Source organism: Bombus impatiens, unplaced genomic scaffold (genome assembly GCF_000188095.3).
Source record: "Bombus impatiens unplaced genomic scaffold, BIMP_2.2 scf_0389, whole genome shotgun sequence".
NCBI classification, from domain to species: domain Eukaryota; kingdom Metazoa; phylum Arthropoda; class Insecta; order Hymenoptera; family Apidae; genus Bombus; species Bombus impatiens.
In genome coordinates this window covers 574,059-581,466 of record NT_176808.1, presented here as the reverse complement: position 1 = coordinate 581,466, position 7,408 = coordinate 574,059, and the positions used below count along the sequence as shown (strand labels likewise).

Below are 7,408 nucleotides of genomic sequence, written 5' to 3'. Positions count from 1 at the left end.
GAGATCACGAGTAAATACAGATTTTCACTAAATTGTGGCCGCTGATAATTCATTCGGCGGGGCATACTTTATTTTGACACTTTCCGTGTCAAGTCTTTATTTCCGGATTTAAATTCGATGCTCTGTCGATTGAGGTTTTCATCGAGCATAGGAACGCGATACAATATCAACCGAACAGAATCGGTTTTATCGTATGTGAAATACATCGATGATATTTCCCTCCTTTGACACATTCGAACTGCTGTAATTTTGTGTAATTTAATACGATCGATTTCTACTTCTATCGAGCTAACTAGACGTTTCTCATCGTATGACAAAGCCGGACTTATTTCGTGCACGTCAAATTCTGGTTTCATTGACTGCAGATCTACTTGCAAAATATTCCGTTTCTTTCTTTTTGCTAGTTCAGTGCTTTTTGCTATCGCACAGCAATCAGCATCGCAAGCAAATTTCTAGTATCAAAAGTTACGCTATTCGTAGTAGAATCACGGGAATATTTCAACTTGTACAAATAACACGTTTCAATTGTTTCTCGATTACTACTGAAAGTCTGACACAGTTACGTTTTTTTTTATTGAAACAACGTTGCTTTTGTAAAATATTCGACGCAAAGATACGGCAGACATAGATGAATTTGTTAGAGTTAGTTCTGCATATAAGAGGTAGTTTGCGTTGAGTTATCTTTGACCTATAATGCATCACGTGCATTAAAGACGATAATTAAGTATTGATTAAGGCTGTTATGAAACGTGTCGTGATAGCATTTAATTACAGAAAGTATCGGTTAACTCAAAGTCTCTCGTGAATCACCGAGGAGCGTGTTATAGTAATAATTATCATTTTCAAGATACAACGGATCTAACATCAAGAGAACGTTACGACAGGCTGTTTTCCATTCCTAGACTCGATCTTGAAATTACTTTTAATTTTTAATCCGCGATTGCCAACACGTCCTAGGAAAAGTAAAGATTCAACAGCTTTTTTGGTGCTCGCTTAAATTCAACGATAACTGGAAATAGCTGGAGCGCGGCTAACACCATTGACAAAAAACTTTCAGCTAACAAAGGTACATATCCAAGCCGGAGATCCGGAAAATTATAGAACTTTGGTGACACGTAGAGCGTATATAAGCAAATATGCATAGACTTATAAGTAAATTCAAGTACCCGTACAATATTTCCGAAAACTTGTTTCACTAAGAAAAACGGATTCAACCGGTATACGTTCCATAGTAAATTTCAGTTTTTCATTGAAAGGATTTCCACTATTGTTCCAAATTCAACAGGAACAGTCGAGGAACAAAGATACGAATGGTAGCTGTAACCGATCGAACGTGAAAGAAATTCTACAAATTCTCGCGCGAAATACACGAGTCTCGAATGATTATACCGATGTTCAATTGGAAAAGACGCGTAAAAATTTATAGCGATTTATTTATTTGTCAGAAATATTTCAAACTTTCGAACAGACTTTTAGGAATAAAATATTTGTGATTGGATTTGTTATTAGAATCGTATAAACACACAAGAATCGAATATTAAGGTGAATCGAAAGTGGTCCGTTCCCTTCGAAACGAGGAAATTCCACCTTCTTTCTGATATAATGACGAGGACGAGAATCGCGCACCGACAGGCTGAGTAGCTGGTTTTCGCGGTGAAACAAAAATCGATGGTATATGCCTGAGGCAGGCTTTTTAATCACGATATACGCCGTAAAGGATCGCCGATACCGTTATTTGTTCTACGCGTTTTCAAAGGAAAACTGATTAATTCCAACGAGTGCGAGCGCGTGGCATTCACGCGTTAATACGTTATAAAAGTACGAGTTTGTTGGAGGAACTAGATGAGCTTTTCGAAACTGAGCGGCGAGACAAATTACATATTTGAAGATCGTTTAGTACATTTTTGATTATTTTAACGAGTTGCAGGAAAAGTCAGCCGTTTTCGGTTACCTTCGTTTCGCGTTTACGTCCGATCGTGAAATATTGTGACCCGCGTGTAATGGGACATCGTGGAAAGAATCGCGATATAGCTTTAATTAATCGCGTGTTTTCCTTTCCGCGATGTATCTGTTTTCGAGTTTTCAAGTTACCATTACTTGTATCAACGAATTTAATTTTTGCGGTACACCGCGGTAAAATTTGTTATGGTTTTCGAGTATTAAAATACCGTGGGAAGATATTGTCCCATTTAATCTTTTACCATTTGTAATCACAATTCTACAACGTAAAATATTTCTGTAAAAATATCAAATTGCCTTTGCACGTTCATTATAAAGTAACGAATATCGGTAATATAATAAAAATATGAATTCAATTGTAGAAATTAATTTCTATTTATTAGGCGTGTATCATTGCCTGCGTTATGAGAATAATTTCATATTATGAAACAAAGGAAAGCAATTCCATTAACGATGCAAATAACAATTACGTACTACGTTTCCACAAAGAACTAAATTATTCAACAAATTGATATCATTTGTATCGTATTGTTGAATTTAATACGAAGAAATTTTTGCCCACTAAACTCGCTCGTTTTTCCCCCACAAGTAATGTCGTTAATATTCTTTCCTTACGTGTCGTGAACGTGTCGATGGCACTACAATGACGCGTGATATCCAAAGGGTTAGAGATCATTTCCATAAACTTGAAAAGAAACGCAATCCCTTATCGTCCTTTCGATTACAAGTATAATACCCTATACGTATATCGATCGATGGCATCGAGCCATAAAATAGCGTTTCGAATTTCTACCACGATCTTCGATTTCCTTTTATACCGGCATTTCGTTAAGGACCGAAATTTTCCCAGAACATATCGAATTCTCGCGCATGGCTCCACCTCGGTACAAGTTACGATCAATAAAGAAGCAAAAGTTACAGCTACTTTGCATGCACAAGTATACTAATGATCTCTTTATTTTAGTTTACCTACGTGCCACCTACAAACCTAGTTACAGCTAGTTTCATCCGGGAACGAAAGAGGGTTGTTGTTAAGCTTTTCGTAACGGTTATCTCTGTCGAAAGTCAGTGGTACGACACGTTTGAGCGAAGCTCGTGTTACCATCGATCTAATCGATGGAAGACAATCGTCTTCTTAGCACTTTACCGACCAATAGCCGATTAATCGGATTCTTTTCGCCGACGCTTACCAACCGACAACCTATTAATCGGCTTTTCATCTCCGACGTTTATCAACCGATAGCCTATTAATCGGCTTTTTGTCACCGACGATCTTTCTCATTATTTGAGCTGTAATTTGTTATTTAGTACTAAGGCACCTTGCTCAGTTGCGTCAGTTGCGTTGCTTTATAAGCTCCCACATTTTTATACCAATTTGAGAAACCGAATGACAGAAAAGAATGGTATTGGAGAGTCTAAACTGAAACAGAGCCGGCGCCGGGGAGAATCTGCGCCTGAGTTGCCGGTCGGACGTGCGTATGCTGTTGAACCGCTAGCGGTCGGTAAAGTGTTAAAATTGTATTCGCGAGGAACAGATGTACTCGTCGCATTTTATACGGAGATTGTTTGGCGGCGAGCGACTATAGTCGTAGGAAGAAGAGGGTTAAATTTTGGGAAATTCTTTAGGAAGCTCGTTCGATTTATCCGAAAACCACGACACCTCGAGCCCGTTAGTTTTACGTTTCTTGGACGTACCGTGTCTCCGTGCCCCAGGAAACGTATTCTCGCGCAACTTCTCTATCCGCTCGATATGTCCCTGAGGCGCGGCGGCCCCTTGTCGTTCTTCGAGAATTTAATCTCGTATCGATTCCTCGACTTCTTGGTTTCCGGCGCTGCTAATGTCGCTGGATAATCTATTATTTCTAGCGTCACCGTTACACCACTAATCTCTTAACGACGATTAAAAATCGACGAATGGTAATTAGGCGACTGATGGATGGCTTCGGTGCATGATTGCTGCAGTTTACTGGCACTTGCAATTAGAATTGCGGGCGAAAGATCGAACCTGTTTACTTATAAACTATCTTCGAGTGCAGCGTCTGGATACCACCATTTGTGGCTACTATCGTAACGAATATCGACGACATTTAATAGTTTCCGTCGATTTTTACGTTTAAACAATCACGTTATCGAGACATGAAACGAATGGAGTTGCGTGGAATTTGTAAATAGCAAAGATATGCAATTGATATATCTGATTAATATTAAAATAATAAATACGATCCAAGTTTTCTGTGCTTATCACCAACGCTAATTTATCTACAATTTAATCGCAATTTATACGAAATCTATCCACGATTTATCTATAATAGCGGGAGAAACGAACGAACGTATGCCGGTTGATTTGTCAACCGTGTCCAGGTCTCTCTTGGCAGCTACGTTGCTATTATGCTACGAGCTAACGATAGCCAGATGTAACATTAACGAAACGAGTTCAGGGCTATCGTTGAAAGTAGCTGGAATTCCTGAGTGTTTGAAAATTTCAACTTGATAACGAAAACAATGACGACTAGACTCGGTTGCCTTGGTATCTAATTGTTATGCAGCAATAACAATCAACCGTTTGATAAACTGTCGCGTTTAAATAATTCTCTGGCTTTTATTACGTGGAACGTTCGATGTTAACCCTCGACTTAGGATCTTATCGCGTAAAATATAAAATGCATCATTAAAAATAACATTTAAAAAAAATGGTAAAATTTAAACAAACTACTATTTAACATAGCTAAATGTAAAATTACAAGATTTGGTCGTAATGCAAAGGAATTCTTTGTCGGTGCAGGTATTCTTCTCTCCTCTGACTTCAATTTCGCGGAAAAACATAAAATTTTTAGAGACATATAGTGTTTTTAGAATCTTAGGATTCGTTGCAAGAATTTTTAAGTTCTTTCGAAATGGGGGTACTCTGGTTTTATTTCTTTGCTCCTGGGTTAGGCCAATATGGTCCCATAATCTGTTCAAATTCTGTCGACATAAATTTCTTCGCCTGGTTGTCCAACATTTTGGGAAGCTCATTCAGAGATTTCCATGAACCTGAACTGTTACGAGTTCAACATCATCGTATATTGTATGACTATTTTAGCTGTTTCAATGGTATGACGCAAACATGTCAATAGTGCACAAACATATATCTAGTGATCCTTTTTTCCTCAACCATCTCGCTTACTTAAATACCAACGATCTCGTATATGTTTTTCTTCCTATTTCATTAGTTAGTAATTCTTGGTATTTAAATTCTATCTAAGCGTGTGCTTAGTTTTCTGTTCTCGTTTAATTACATATTAGCCAGAAGCAGGCTTACCTATTATGTTCCTAGTAATTATAAAATTATTAATGGATCACTCACTTGCTTGCGTGTCTTCTCTCTTTTGTATTATATTACTAATGGTATTTCCGTCACACACGATATAACGAATAAAGTAAAATAAAATAAAAATTAAATAATCGGACCCAAACCGTGACAGGTTATTTACGATCCAAAGATACCGATTAAGAGCTATAAGAAGAGAGAATTGATCGTGCGAAAAACGATTTAATAGAAAATTTCCCACCACGTCGAAAATATTCACTTAGGAAGAAAATACATTTTATAAATACGCTTTATAGATTATTGAATCGATATTATTTTATAAAAGAAACGCGTTGCTTTAAACGCACGTCGAAGTTTATTAAGATGCATAGTATAATAAGCGCAATTCGCGCTTGGCAGATTGTCGATTAAAATATCATTTATTAAAAACTTTCCTCCGTGTATGTACGATACGTAATGGCGAAGAAAGAGGAAAGTTTTCAATTTCGAGTTGCGAGAGAAACTCGAGTAGAAGCAACGCGCATCGAAGAATTAAGCGAATTACAAACGGTAAGTGACACAGAGCTGAAACTTTGTTCACGAAGGGAAAACCCAATGATTTTTTAGACAAGATGTTTTCTTATCGAGAAATCGGTGTATCGTTAGTTTTCATTAAAATACTCGTAAGGGCTTTTAATTAAAACTATAAGCATTTTCTTTTCATTCGAGCAAAAGCTTTCATAAAATTCACGTGTGTTTTCATTCAATATAAATCTATATTATTCGAAATAAATTGCAATTGCAGCGAACGAGCTGTGGTTAACACAGCGATTAACTATCTCGAGCGAATTGCAATACTTTTTATTATTTCCAGTAGAATAAATGTGTTCCGATATAAATGTGTTTAACGTCGATCTGGTTTCTGTAACTTGTATAAAATAAAATTGTCAGTTCTAGCCCTTGCCGGGGAAAAATCTTAAATTTCTACATTAATCTTTTTAAAATCGATCCAACATTTGTAACTTGTAGAAAAGAAATTACAAACCCGATAGTCTTTCACATCTTCGAACTTATATTTCTATAATATTTAACGTAAGAATTTCCAGGTATTTTTTTCCCCATCCGAATTATATAATAGTCACCTTTCAAAGCTTTCGCGCAGCTACACTTCTTTTGATTTTACGCTTTCTCAATGTCTTTACGAGTCAATAGAGAGTGCATTGATATTTGAATAAAGAATCCTTTAAAATCCCGCGAAAGGAGATGATTCCGTTGCAAAGAATATCATACACAGAGCACCGGAATTGTTTTCTTTCTGTTCATTTCTAGACTATAGTAGCGGAAAATGTCTTTATGTTAATTCCAAGAATGCCCGAGATATTCCTTACTCAGCTCTTATCTGATATTTCTTCCCCGTACCTTTGCTTTCTTACGCTTCTTATTACTTATCTTCAGCTTCACGAATGGTAACACACTGCTTATCAGCTTGTTATATATTTTTCAATATTACACCCAGATAATAAGACTCTGATATCGCCGTTTTAAATCTTGTTAATATTCAAGAAATCTATATATTTAACTTACTAAGTTTCTCCTTACATTCTTCTATATACTGTCATCGACTCTGTAAATCGCAACGCATTATCCACAAACGAGACTATAACATCGAAAATGTGTTTAAGACTCGAAGGATTTTAAGGTTTCTTTCTGGAAAACGTTCAATACCGAAAACCGAAAATCCTCGTAGCTATATGATCCGACCACCTCCTCCAAACCACCGCCATATTCGACCGAAACCGACCAGTCCATCATCAACGATTTATACAGCCAATCTATCTCCCGCCGTTCACCCAAAGCAGCAGTCTACTCGTAGTCGTTTCAACGTCGGTCGCTCGGCGGACAGCTATTCTCTTTCCATGCTGCCCATGCCGTGGCGGTTTATTTTCCCGCGTACCTTTATCCATCTATCCGTCTATATTTCCCGGTTGGTTGCCCAGCGGCCACGTCCGACATTTTTTCTTCGGCCGTCATCTGGAAAGGACAGCAACGCCGAAGGGGGTCGGAAGGGAGTTGGACGGGGCCCTTCGGCAGCCAGATGAGCGTAGGACGAGGCAGACGGCGGTGGAGGTGGGCGTGTAGGTTGTCCGAGCAATCGGCGGG

General features: G+C 37.9%; 1 protein-coding gene across 2 annotated transcripts in view; it reads right to left on the bottom strand.

Annotated features, from left to right (window-relative positions):
• LOC100742752 (semaphorin-1A-like) overlaps positions 1 to 7,408 on the bottom strand; it is a 388,591-nt gene that overhangs the window by 24,987 nt on the left and 356,196 nt on the right. The gene's annotated exons all lie outside the window — the stretch shown is intronic.